This window comes from Branchiostoma lanceolatum, chromosome 13 (genome assembly GCF_035083965.1).
Source record: "Branchiostoma lanceolatum isolate klBraLanc5 chromosome 13, klBraLanc5.hap2, whole genome shotgun sequence".
NCBI classification, from domain to species: domain Eukaryota; kingdom Metazoa; phylum Chordata; class Leptocardii; order Amphioxiformes; family Branchiostomatidae; genus Branchiostoma; species Branchiostoma lanceolatum.
Window position 1 is genome coordinate 5,080,407 of NC_089734.1, and position 14,488 is coordinate 5,094,894.

At 38.9% G+C, this 14,488-nt stretch overlaps 1 protein-coding gene across 1 annotated transcript in view; it reads left to right on the plus strand.

Moving 5' to 3' along the window:
• Positions 1 to 14,488, plus strand: part of LOC136447158 (integrin alpha-5-like) — a 37,137-nt gene that overhangs the window by 20,933 nt on the left and 1,716 nt on the right. The window lies entirely within an intron of this gene.

The following is a 14,488-nucleotide window of genomic DNA, read 5'->3' on the forward strand; positions in this document are numbered from 1 at the left end:
ATATGCTTCCCACAAACAAGATACATATCATAAAACAGTGAAAGTGATAGAAATCAGATTGAACTTTCGCTGTCAACTGTCACTATCCTCAAAATCCCACTATGTTTACTGTACCTGCTTGCGGACTGCACTTTGGCTACTGGCTACAGGCCAGTTTAAACAATAACCTGCCAAAATTGGCTTAGCTTGCAAGCTTGTCCTTCACTGGTGTTATAGATCCCACCCAGACTTTGTTTTGGGACAAAGGATTTCGTCTCGAACCCACACAAAATTTATTAATTTTCTTAGCCACACCTGCACTTGTGGGTGGGAATGGGCCGCATGCAGTGCTCACAAAAATGTCCAGAACATGTAGACATCTTAAAACCCGGAAGTCATCAATTGACACTACAAGTTTTGTTTTCCTAACTGTTATGGTAAGCTTGACATTAGTGACTCCGTCTAACAATATCTATCTTTCCAAGTCTTCCAGGTGTACTAGACACCTCTTAAACTTAGAATTCCACTTGTGCCTACCCATTCAAGACAGAAAGTAGAAGCTTCAACATTCAAAACTTCTGTTAAAAGTTCACAACCCAAGGTTAAGACTGTTGTAAAATATTACTTTCAAATTGGTTTCCATAGTAAATTTGTCCAAGTCTAAGATCATTATAAGATGCCCCAGATAGTGGCAGACCAAGAAAGTGAAGTTCTAATTCAAAGACATGTCCAAGGAGGGCTGTACAACATCTCTTGACAGAATGCCAATAACAATCAAGCATTAGTCTTGGTCACCCCACCGAACATGCATGTTTCTTGGCTCACATCCAGTCGCTAATGCATGTTTGGTCAACCTGGTTTGAAAGGAGTGCAGTGTGCACTTAGTTATTCTTAGTATGAGAGGGGCATTTAAACAGCGGATAGCAGACTGTCAGAGAAAACATGTACAACTACAAGTTGAATATTCCAGTTTTTAAGTCCTGACTCTGGGTTAACAATTCTCATAATTTCAATGGACTGATGTTTGATGATATCTGTTTGATTTCTTCAAAGTAGAAGTTCAAGGTAAAATAAAGTTTGACGAAAAAATCTTTGTTCTTCAGGATTCATAAAGAATGAAATATAAGACACAGTCAAACCTGTACAAGTGACCACTTTTTGGTGGTCCCTTAGATAAATTTCCCATTGACACAAGTATCAGGAATCCTGTCTATAGTGACCACCTGTCACATAGATAGACCATATTGTTCGGTTCCCCGATTGGTCTCCTTGGGCTGTTTTGACTGTATCTGAAGATATATCTTAGATCCAGGAATTTGTTAAGGTTTTTATCAAATTTCAACGTGGATGTTTGGGCTGTCTCACTGGTGTCTAGTTCTAATTGTACTTAACTACTAAATCCACAATGTCAGTGGCCTCCAAGGACACTGTGAGTCACTTGAACTGCCTTCTGGGAACTACTCAAGGTGATTTGCCCAAGTTGTTTTGAAAAGCTGAGTACAGGTGCCATTTTTGCCCATACATGTCACTGGCATATTTTCTTTAGACACTGAGTTTTGTCTTAACAGATATAGCTTAAGCTACACCTGTATTTTCCGGAATGGGAATCGAACTCAGGCCTCTTGGCCTCCAGGCACTTGTTGCTAAACCGCCCCAGCTGGCGGTTATTGTGTTTTCTTTGCCCCTGAAACATTTCTGGGTGTTTTTGATCTGGCAAGAATGCACATTCCCCGTTCTGATAAGGCGCTCTCAACCTACGACCTTAAGATGTCAATTACGCCTACCTTTATCCTTGGCATAACAGGTCAACCTTAAAAGGAATTAGGGTTTTTCGTCAGGTGTTTCGGAAAAAAAGTTTAGATTTGAATTCTACAAACAAGTAGTAAAAGAGTCTTTTGTTGGTAATGGTACTTTCGAACTTTGCTTGATAATTCTGGAAAATTCCTCTTTGTTGTAAATTTGATAAAATGTTACAATATCTCAATCCTTTTCATTTCATTACACTTTCTTTGAAATAATGTAAGTTTTTTGTACAATGGTTAAGGGACAGATTTTGGCTGACCACCTTATAGATCTAGTTTCATGCAGGTGTGCTGTCAACAATAGTACTTGTACAGCCCATTCCCACTAATGACGTCCACATGTATTCCTACAGGAATGTATACACATAAATAAAGTGACAACGTTTGCAGTTACACCCACCTTTATACTCAGTCTGTTCCAGTGAAATTTGATAAGGAAAAAATGTTTCCGCAAGACAGAAAAACAAATTACGCCAGGCTTGAGTTTGCTTAATCTCAAGGTGAAGACATTGATCTTAGGTGATATCTTACTCTGTAAGTTACTTAGTAGTCTCCTTTCTTGAGTAACTAGAAATAAGAAATGTTGGTATAGAACAGGCATACTTTTATATAAGGTTGCAAGAAATGCCATGCACGCCATTGATATCTTTATCCAAAGGAATTTTAAGGAGGCGAGGAGGCAAGTTTTGATTTACCCAATTTTACCGAAGAATTATGGTTGTGTTGAAATGAGAAATTCCAGGTGGTCAGATGTCTTCTCTGTGGTATTTTAATCTGGGAAGTTAGGCTTGCGTGGGTAAACTTTTCCAGTGTTTGGATTCTGTGTATAGCATGGAAACATTCGCTGGAACGATACGGCAAAAGACTATGAATACAACCTACGATGATACAACGTACATGTATACCAGTACATCCTTCTGAACCTTCAGTAATCTATTGAAACAAGGATTTGGAAACTTTTCAACTTTTGCCAGCTGCATTGGGCATATATACTGTATCTACTAACATTACCGTATTTGTAAACACCAAACTGTGGTCTTTCATGAGTTGAACCACAAAAATTCCAGACCGAAAAGAATCAGTGAGGAATCTTGAAATGTAGACAAGGAAGCTGAATCCCACAGGTGTGAAACTTGAGACAGATCAGAAAAAAAAAATCAGACAGGAACACACTAAGGGGGAGTCTTCACACAATTTAGGGATTTCTCCATATATGTGTAAGTGTGTGGGTTGTGGATTATATCTATTTGTTGTCTGCAGATAAATTCAAAGGTATACAGGCACTGACAGTGATTTCCCTTCCCCCGTGGTTATGTGAGGTTGCACAAATTTGATTTTATGGATGACATCCTTTTAGAATGCAGATCAAATGCAAACAAGCATCAGTCTTTTCCTGGTTTCAAACAAGACGTGTGTTATTTTTGTGGTCACCTGAAACTTGTGCTTCTGCTATTTCCTCTCTCTAATTTCATTTTTTTCTCTTTGTGGGCTTCCTGTAGTCAAGTCAGATCTACAGTTCTGGCATTCTTGAGATAGAACAGACAAAACATGGCATGCGGTGTGCTTATGGTTCTCTTGAACTTTGAAGGTCACATAGAACCCCCGGCATATCAAGGTCATGTATAATCTGATATAGCCTTCTTGTGGTGTTATAAATTGCTGTATAGACCTTGGTTGTAACAAACTGAGCCCCTGAACAGGAACAATGGTTTACAAAGGGCACTTGCTTGTCACTTTGTGTTTCAGTTCCAGCCACCAAGAATACCTGGGCCAAATCGCCCTGATCCCCAATCCATACGTTCTGCTATAGCACCAAGGTGATAGGAAAGTAATTGGATTTCAAGAGTCATGCATGTGGCTTCTGGGTAGGACGTTTCCGAACCAATAGATTAGATGTGATCAAATTCTGGAGTTCACACCAGGGGTTTTAGGCACAGCTCTCTTCTCTAAGGATACAGATATTGATTTTGTTTAGAGTCCCAGAGGAAGGTAGCAGGGGTAAATGTGTTATTGATCCTATGTTAGAGCTAAAGGCAGACCTTATTTCAAGTGAGCGATTGGGTTAAAGAGGCAAATTTGATTACCGTACGGAGATACTAGTGCAGTGTGTGTTTTTGGGGCAAATTACTTCTGCCACTGTCGAAGCACAGTAAGGCATATATCGATTGACTGACTCCGTTTAGGCTGTAATTTCATTTTTCGTGATGTTTGAGCTATAATGAAAAGGACATGGAAATCAAGATTTGAATCGAAGAAAGGACTTACTTGACTCTACTACAATGACCTGTAGTGGTTTAATTTCAGCGAATGATTTTGCCCAAATAGAAGAAATTCTTTTAATACAGTCAAACCATTCCATTACAAGTGATTCACATAAGAACCACCTGGCCAATGTGGTCATGTTGGACAGGTGGTCCTTAGGTTAGGTACATGTAATTTTTCCAATTCCCACAAGCATTATGCATAAAGAATCCTGTGTAAAATAACCACCTGTCCACAAATACATGTAGACCAGATTTTCTAAGTCCCCTTGGCGGTATTAAATTCTGACTGTACTTAGACCATGAATTTGAATTAAAAGACAAAGTCCTTAGTGCAATATACATGTATCTTTCAGGGTCTGCTCTTAAAAATGGTAGGATGGGTTCAAAACTGGTCAGAAATTGTTGATGACTTGGTTAAGATGTATTTTATTGTGTCTCTTTAGGCTCATAGACACAATGAACTGAAGGTATGAAAGACTTGAAGGTCTGAAATGGGTCAGTGCAGTGGAGTGTTTTGTGCATTCAGGCAGAATGATTTGATTTTAAACATTTATAAACTTGAAAATGGGCCAGAGTCATAAAAAAGTGATTCTATGTCATAATTTCTACAGAAGTCACACAGAGTTCAAATGTGTGGACAATCTATTCAACATCCGAAAAAAATTGCAAAATTTTCTTTAAGATGTTCAGAAAATGAAAGAGTAAGTTACAGTGCTTGAAATTTTCTATATCCCTATTAACTTTCCCTCTGAAATAATTATTTTTTTGTTATCCCCTTGGTGCAGATTTTCCTCCCATTTTAACTCATTCATCCTGCCCCTATCCTCTTTGGTCCATCTCTAATAACACATGCATGCCCTCATCTATTATATCACATCCCCTCCCCTGGGGTATATTTATCATGTGTCATCTTATTTTTCTCTTCCTCAACAAATTGTTTCCCCCTCCATCATTTCAAAGCCATCTTCTATGGTTTACTTCACATTTCTAAGTATAGTTTTCATATTTAAAGACACTGACCCAAATGTCTTCACCTTTTATTCCTCATTTTCTGCAAGTCCCCCCTCCCATTCCTCTTCCCATCTACAAACCTGTACAAGTGACCACCTCTATATAAGGACCACCTGGCTAATGTTATCATTTTTTGATGGTCCCTTAGATCATTTTTCCCACTGATACAAGCATTAGTAGTAGTATATAAAGAATCCCGTCTATAGTGACCACCTGTCTACATAGACCAAATTTTATTGGTCCTGTGAGTTGTCTTCTTGATCAGGTTTTACTGTATTTGTAAAAGTTACTGAATTTGCAACGTTTTCCCTGATTCAAAATGACAAGCATCATCTTTAAAGACATACTATACCCTCCAACCATTACATCACATCCATCCCCTGGGTATATCAAGTGTCACCCCTGTAATCTTATCTCCCTCTGATGGAACACCCCTGGTCCGCAATGATTCACCCCCCAGCTGCCCATTACTGACCAGGGGATGAAATGGATTCACCCCTCTTGGGAGAAATGATAATGAGTGTACCGCTCCTCCATCTTGTAGGGTTTTGTGTTACCTGACAGGTGAGGGGTCTATGCTGAGGGCTTCATGACCTAGATTTTATCCACCAAGTGATGATGTAATACTGCATCTGTATCAGTCATATATCATAGCCTCCGTCAGGCCTTCCTACTGGGGTATGGATCAAAGAATTTGGCAAAAAAAGGAATAATTGGCCAGTAGAGTCAGTCCAGGGTAACATTTCCCCCTGCACCTACAAATGAAACCGTATGGTGGTCAAACATCACTGGCAAATATTCTCCATGAAAAATGGAGGACCTCTGGTATTGTGTGTGTGTGTGTGTGTGTGTGTGTGTGTGTGTGTGTGTGTCTGTTTGTGTTTCAGATATGTGTGGTCAGCATATCTTAAGAATGACTGGATGGATTGTGATGATGTTTGGTTTGTGGGTAGGTCTTGAGAAGGCAATGGGCAAGGTCAAGTTTGGGCCTCCTGGCGGCTATCCTTAGTGCTGCAGCAGAACTTCCGGTTTTTGTATCCTTTGTCCTGGACATGTTATGGTCTTGATATTTTGGTGGTAGATAGCGTTTGATGTAACGAACAAGAGGTATAGGATTGGGCCCTCTAGCAGGTTGTTTTATCAGATTCTTTAGACTACATGCATTTAGATAGCTCCTACTATTTACTTTTCCACTCCAAAAACCTGTGGAGAATTTGCTGTGCAGCAGATATATTTACCTTTTGGATTATACAAGCATTCATCTGTTGTATAATCTCTTCTTTAAACATGGGACGGTCAATATTTGAATTTCTGGCTGTTGCTCTGTGCATACAGGTTTTCTCTGGGGGCTTTTCAGTCACTCTGACTTTCGCAGTTTGATGTAAATAACGTTTAGCCAAGGGCTGTGTAGATATATCTCTTGTTAAAAATATAACCTTTTTATGGTCACTTGCTTAATGTTATGATGATACATATTACATACTATAATTTGGTCTAATTTTCTAAGGTCCTTTCATGGAATTTCCCCCCAATTATAACAATCTTGTGCCCCCTGTTTTTGTATGTACAGAAAGTTATCTTGCTCATGTCACAATATGCAATCAAACGTATTAAGAAATTAAACATTTCAGAAATCTCATTGTTTCATTAACAATACAATTCTGAAAAATTCTAATGTACTGAATACGTTCTTATTATTGCTATTTAAGCTAGACTTTTTTTTACTATATTCCTCAAATCTAAACCTGTTTCTAATACAAATAAATTACAAGTGAAATACTTGTTGTCCGAATTGTTTGAGCAATTTGAGCCCAAAACCAACACATCTCACAGGTGATGTCATACAGGATGCAGGTGAAAATTTGAAATACAATCCCTCCTGGACCTCTGCTTTACTCAGTCCCACTGGGGATGGAGCAATTTTCACAGGTGCCAGTCTGCTCATGACTTACTCTGTCTGTGGAATCTCGCAGTCAATCAAAATAAGGGTCTGCAATGTTGGAATAGTTCAGGAGGCATTCTTTGGATTCCTTCTGTCAGAAAATATGATAATTGCCTTCCGATATAGAACATAGAACTGTTAAACTTAACATTTAAATTGTATGTACTGCGATTAAGTGAACTGCTTCCAAAATGAATTACCGATGTCAATATTTCAAGGATTAGGTGATTTTGGTATATTTCTAATGACAATGACAAAGAGGCCCAGCGATATTTGGATGACATCATTTTCAGAGAAAGTACAATAAAGCCTCTTCTTTGTAATGATCATTCTGATTTGACCATGATAACTGTCAAATTAGATATCCGCATGTTTCGGGGTAGATCCTAGTTCATTACCCTGTTGTACTGTTACAATAGCTTTACTATCAAGATGATTACATCTATTAGTAATCGTATCCGTCCACAGTAAGGCTAAATAACATCAGAAAAATTGTCTAAAATTGGGTACAACGGTGAAGCTACCCTCTTTGTTCATCTGTGCATGTTTCGGGATAAATCCCAGTTCATCAGCCTGTTTTACGGTTGCCGTAGCTTTACGAGGGAGATGATCATATCTGATCACAGCAAATCCTACTGGAGACTGCATGTCTGCTGCTGTTCAGTGTCTCATCTGGGGGAAAACTGTTTGAAGTTGGCTTGCTGCAGGCCATTCCTTTGATTCTGAGAGCAAAAATTGGTTTTGTTTCCTGTTTTTATCTCTGTAGTTTAGAAACAATATTATACAGCAAAAAGAGGATACTTGATAATTTTTACATCATGAAAATTGCTAAACCACAACCATTGAAAGAAAACATGGCTTCTGAATCTTTCCAGTTTATTGATTAGTTCTACAGAAAGTGTGCTCAGGACAAATCTACCTTTATGACTTAAATACAGTTTTCTTCAAGTTTAGGTCAGGTTTTCTTCTGCAGTTACTATGTTATCTCCACTAGGTGAGTGATAGGCCTCTTCCTTTTGAGATTTGATATCAATCAGAGCAGTTTGAAGAGTTATTGTCCCGTTTTGCCGCCTCTGTCGCCATGCAAGGCAGTAAAATATTTATTGTTCCTCAGTTTAATCATTACTTTACGAGTAGTCTGATGAATCCTCTTCTTGTGATAGCTCTACCTCCGATCATTTCTTGGAACCAGGGGAAAAATTGATGGCCAGTGACTAATGCTGTTCATCAGATGTTGTAAAAAGGATTTAGATGAATCTTGTCTTGATCAATCTTTATTCTTACACCTTAATCATTGGTTGGAGTGTTATAAATCCTTGTGCCCTCATACTTGCCAATTTTTGTAGAAGCATGGAGAGCATTGTATTACTGTGGACTAAATGTCATCAAAGTTAATAGGGAGTTGTAAAATGGATTTAGATTGATCTTGTCTTGTTAGACAAATTTTGTGTGCATCTTTCCTAAACCTCAATCATTGGAGTATTATAAATCCTTGTGCCTTCATAGTATTCTTTCCAATTTTTTTAGGAAGCATGGAAAATGTTAAATGACTTTTGACTAATCATCACAGTTGTAAAATGGATTTAGATCGGTTTCCCTTTTTTTCAGATTTTTCAATTCTGTCATGCAAAAAGATGAGTTATGTGCTGTTACTAGTGTTGAGCTTTCCCTGATGTCCTACACTAAAGTACAATGTCTAGACATATGTCCCTCGAGGTTAGTATTTCAGCAGATGATGACTCAAATTATGTTTTACACCTTTTAAAGCCATGCCAGACAATGGATCAGGGATTTTTTGGAGCAGGTGTTCAAAATCAAAAAGAGCCACTGCTACATGTGTAACTCAAAACTATCATTTCATTGAAAATAATATTATACATCAAGTCGCTGTTTCTGAATATAGATAAAAATTAAGCAAAAAAAAATCTGATAAAAACCTATGTGTTGTGATTTACATGTATAACAAAGCTGAAAGCAAGTTATGGCCAGATTAAGCAACTCAAAAAGTTTCACAAAGTTTGTAATACTTGATGAGACTTTATGATTGAATGGTCTCCTAATTCTGTACACATTCTGCTGGGTTTGTGCTATTAGCGGTTCATCAATAAAATAATGATTGATCAATCCCCATGGTATTGGTAAATCCCAGTGTCTCTAGTGCAGTCGACAGGACAGACCTGTGACATAGTCACCATGGATCTGTTGACATGTCCCATAGGAGCCTACCCGTCACAGTATGTCCTGAGCTTGACTTACCAAATAATCGACATAAAGGCGGATGTTGATAAAATTATATTAGCAAAATGGTCAACGAGTTGTAAAATGCCATTGTCATTCATTAAAAAGCAAGTCAATAGCCTGGGTCCAGACAACGCCCTTAAATCTTTGTTCGCAAAGCCAAGCCAAGATAGAGAAGTTGAATAGGCCAGCAATAACAGTTGATATTGAAACTGTACATGTCATGCTGTACTTCTTGTACATTAAGTGTGTTTCTTGCTCTTAAAACAAGTATCCATCAATTGATCCATGAATATCCTTTATTCTGAAAAGTATGATTAGAGTATCAGAATCATGTTGCTTTATCAACTGACCACCCCAGTGCTGAGACAGGTAGTTTCAGCCATTTGGCGGCTTGTTTCTGGGGTAATAGCATCAAAAGCTGATTTCCACTGGGACGGTAAATGTGCCCTTCTGACAGTCACCATACTCAACGGATCACTCGGTTTTAGCTGGACAAAAGCGCTGTGGCATACCATCCCGAAGCATTAAGAGGGGTGGTCAGATTTATTTTTTTCAAGTCCCTTCCTTTTGTTTTTGCTTAATCAAGATTTTGTGTTCATCACGAAACCAAAAAGTAAAACAGTCATATGGCCTTTTTACCTGGAAATTTCACCAATCATGATTTGCAAAATGTGAGTTTTATGATTTTATTTCTTGAAAACCTTTGCCTCACAAAGAAGGGATTAGACTTTGGTTAGAAATTTTGTAAAGCATATTTCGTCCTCTATGAGATAAGGACATTTTCAACATTGTACTGCTTTTATTCAGGCTGTACTCTCTCCAAAATCAGACATGGACTAGTCCACACTTTAAACACTGTTTCCAAGAACCGTTTACGCCTCTATTTGACACTGTGGTAATCTATATAACCGGGTGCCCCTCGCGCTCCCTTACCACGGTTTGATAGGGGTCACCCCATCATATACTGCTTACCCTGCATTATTGAACGCTGCCCTACAAAAAAGCAATTTTCTCCACTCGACATCTATGAAAAATTACCCGTCTGTGATTGTGGGGCTGTCCCGATATTGCTGACATCGACACATTTGGCACTCTACTAGCGATTCTTACCACTTGCAACTTGTCTCATGTTTCGTTTTGGAAAGGGACGTTTTACAACATGTGCCCATTTTTGGACAGTTTGACGACAATTCTGAAATATGCTCTCATTTTGCGATGCTTTTATGAAGGGATTTCTCAATTTGTAGCGACTTGTTCCCAGTTTCCGAGCACCGTCACATATCACTGCCCATCCACAAAATTAAGTCTGTGAGCCCTCATCTATAACATATCTGCTTCTGTGGTAACAGTTCTAGTGGCTAACAGAGTTTAACATCTAAACTAACCATCTAAACTAAGCATTCTGCTTCTTTGCTAGAAGGTTTTTTGCTAGAACCATTGTAGAGTGGAACTCGTTGCTGCCCAGTGTTGAAGGGGCATCCTCATATACGTTGCTGATGATGAAACTTTGACCACTTGCACTGTGTCTGTTTGCCTGTCCTGATTATGACCCTGAAGCACTGACAACTCCAGTCCATTAACACATGACACGGTGTGACTGATCACCTTAGATGTGGGTCACTCTCTGCATCACGGATGACCCGACAATGTCAAATGACCACACCACCATGCCCCATCTTTTAAAAGGACATTACATTACCTGGGACATAGCCATGTTTGGATTGCAACATGTTGATGACCAGTCATCATTGCAAATCTGTATCTGTATCTGTATAGCTGGTGTAACCACCCTTTGCAGGCACATGGCGCGGCATCAGCTGGTTATGTTATACTGAAAGACCTGTCACACCTAACTTTTGCACATCTATCTGCAAGCGTTATTGCAAGCTATCTAGTGAAGTTACAGGTTGTTGATAAAGAAAAAATCATAATGATCCTGACCTTACGGACTAATATGCATATAAACCTATTTGATACAAAGAAAAATCTTTCTGAGTTACTGTAAAAACTGTTTCACTTTTAGTGGCTTTTTTTATTCACCAAGCAAACAAACAATTAAACAACAGACAGGCACTGGGGCCAAGGCACTTTCTGTAGTTTCATCCCAATTCTACCCTCCAACTCTTATTGTCGGTGATGGCCCTAAAGCTCAGAGGTTTGACATGATAGATGATTAGATGATGTCGTGACATTGCCGCAACCTCACAACCTCATCATCAAGAACTCATCATCGACATGGGGGCGAAGTGAGCCGATCGTCAGTGATCCGATAAGGTCGTATGTCAGTGACAAATGCACTTCCAACTCCATTATCACATTATATCATCACACACTACCATACCATTCATACCTGTAGATACAATGTGTAACGTCACATTATTAATTGTAGCTATCAGAAGCACAGGTTGAGACCTCTGAATGCTTTACTTTCTTTGTCTGATTGCTGTATTGTAAAGACAATTGTGCTTCTAGGTCCGTTATGACATTATATCATTACTCACTACCATACCATTCATAGTCATACCCAAAGACAAATGAACTCCAGTGCTTATGTTGTTACCCTCAGTAACTATCAGAAGCACAAATTGAGACCTCTGAATGTGTAGACTGTAATCTCTTGATCTTTGTCTGATTGCCATTTGTTGTACTGTAAAGACAATTGCATGAATTATGTAGGTCGTTGTTTTGTGATTATGAGGAAGACCACAGGAGATGTCATAACAGCAGAACTGTGATTGAAACCGGTGGTGATTTCCCTTGGTATGTCCTGATCTGACCATGGCGTCATCATGCAGCCATTGTCTTTGCTTACCCGGTAGCAACTGGTCAGATGTCCAGAGAACATTTTTAATTAACCGGAAGGGATTGGCCTTTTAGTGTAATCGGACACTGGTGTGTTTAATTGGTAACACGGTAGGAACAGGTGTAGGGTTATGGTTTGAACATCAGGTGCAACAATGGAATATCAATTTCTTTGCCAACATGAAAGTTAACATCAATGTCCATCCTGCGTATAAAGTTGTTGGTCTGTTGATATGATAGCTCAAAAAAGTTATGACTAGATTTTTAGGATTTTTAGATTTTTATCATAAAGCTTGACCTGGAGGACAAGTGATAATAATTTTCCAGAAGATCAGATTCCAGATTTAGAAAGGGATGTCCTCCATTGCCAGATGGTACCAATTTACCATAGTTAATGCTTCCTTTGTAGAGGCTTTAGGCTCCCATTGTCTTTGCTCACGGCTCATAGCAACTGGTCAGGCATCCAGGAAGATTTCTAATCATTGACAAGCGGATTTTGGCTTTTGTTATTTGACACGGATGGCTGTAATTGGTAACATGGTTAGAACAGGTGTGAGGTAATGATTGGGACATCAGGTGGCTCCGAGATTTTATCTGATTCATCCTCATCGATGACAACCGAATCTGCTTTGATCTGACACTCAGGATTAGTGTCAGCAATGCACTGATTGTAACATATCTGACACGTGCTGTTCTGTACAATATATGTGTACTGTAAATGCCTTTGAGTTTGCGGGGATTTGATTTTGCGGTAGTAGGGAGAAAATGGAGTGTTCAGTTTTGAAACGTTGGGGTAGGCAGGCAGAAGACAGAATGAACATTTTTGCAGTGGTTTTAAGTTGAAACCACTGCAAATTGAAGTTTTGACATTTACAGAATTTTCGCTTTAATAGATGCTTACATGCTGTAGTTTTTACTTTGGAATGCAACTTTTTAGCTCCTTGAATTGGAAAATAGCTTTTGTATGAGAGTGGTCAGTATACATTTATGGTAATATGAGATTGATATAATGTCACGGCAAGTAACTCAAGATGACCTAAATGAAACTTTGACACATTTGAACAGCTTGTATGTACAAGAGCATTCTGTGACATAACTAAAGAGATGTGTGCCTAGATAAAAACATGGAAGCCACAAAAGATAATGACCCAAAACAAGTCATCCCATGGCCTATCATTTTTATGGAGGTGACCAAATCTGCTCAGGGTCAGTCTTTTGGCAAATAGAATCTCTGCCAATCTGCCCCTGGAGATTTGAGTGTTTTCCAAAGTTTGCAAAACACCAAATTTGATAATAGTAACCAAACAAAGTTCCAGTTTGGATGTTAGTGATAAAGTCAATGGAAACATTAGATTCTATCCATAATCTGGTTATGTTTATAGACCAGAAGCTTAGTAATGCGGTAAATATTGTGATAAAAAAGATTTCTTTTGTAAAAATTCTATCGTCCATTGAAGCAATGCACTTTACTGTGGTCACAGGGGATGTAGTGTTCTTTGTTGTTATGTTGTAGCCCCGTAGTAGCCGGTATAATTGGCGAAAAACATTTTCTTTGTCGGACAATAATGTTATAGAGCCCAGGTGGTCCCCTGCATTAGTTATGACGTGAGTTACACTAAGCAGGGCCTCCCGGGAACGTGGCGAACAATTATCGCCATCTTTTGTCCTTTTTTAGCAATTGTTGAAGAAATCCCCGTCGCCAAACCGACGGATGACATCATTCTCGACCCGCTGAATTTTCCTCTCGAGACCCGAATTTCCCGTCTGTCCCCTTCCCTCCTTGTCACTACATTTCAATTACTCCGCAGCAATTTCAGACCGCATTATAAATAATCTCCTGTAATTGGGGCTGAATGCTCCCTACGGCGTGGATGAAAGTGAACGTTGTATGCACAAATAATTGCAAAGCCGTTTTTTGTCACAAACATTTGTTTGAAGCTATCCCTAAGAGACTTAAGCTTCTCTGTAGAACATAGTGCTTTTAATCAAGTTTGTTCAAAAGGACTTTGTGTGATACAAGCCAGAGTCGAGAAATATTGTTTGCAAGGAAAATGAAGGTGTCCCGGTTTTTGTCACAAATATTTGTTTGAAGCTATCCCTAAAGATAAAAATTCTCTATGGGACATGGTGCTTTTAATCAAGTTTGGTTCAAAAGGACTTTGTGTGATACATGTACATTAGCTTTTGTAACCCTGAAATATTGTTTGCAAGAGAATTGAAGGTCTCCCAGTTGGGAGGATGTGATGAAAATGTTGTAAATGGGTTCATCGTCATGACAATGTGTTTATCAGTGAGTGACAATCATAGGTCCCTACATGTGTGCAGGTGCGGGGTATTGTCCGCAAGTCTGCTGGATAAAATTAGCAATTTAGGGACAATCAGAAAGGCACAATATGGCACATGTTGTGTGTGAGATATGGGGAGGGATTCATCTTTTAGAATAACTC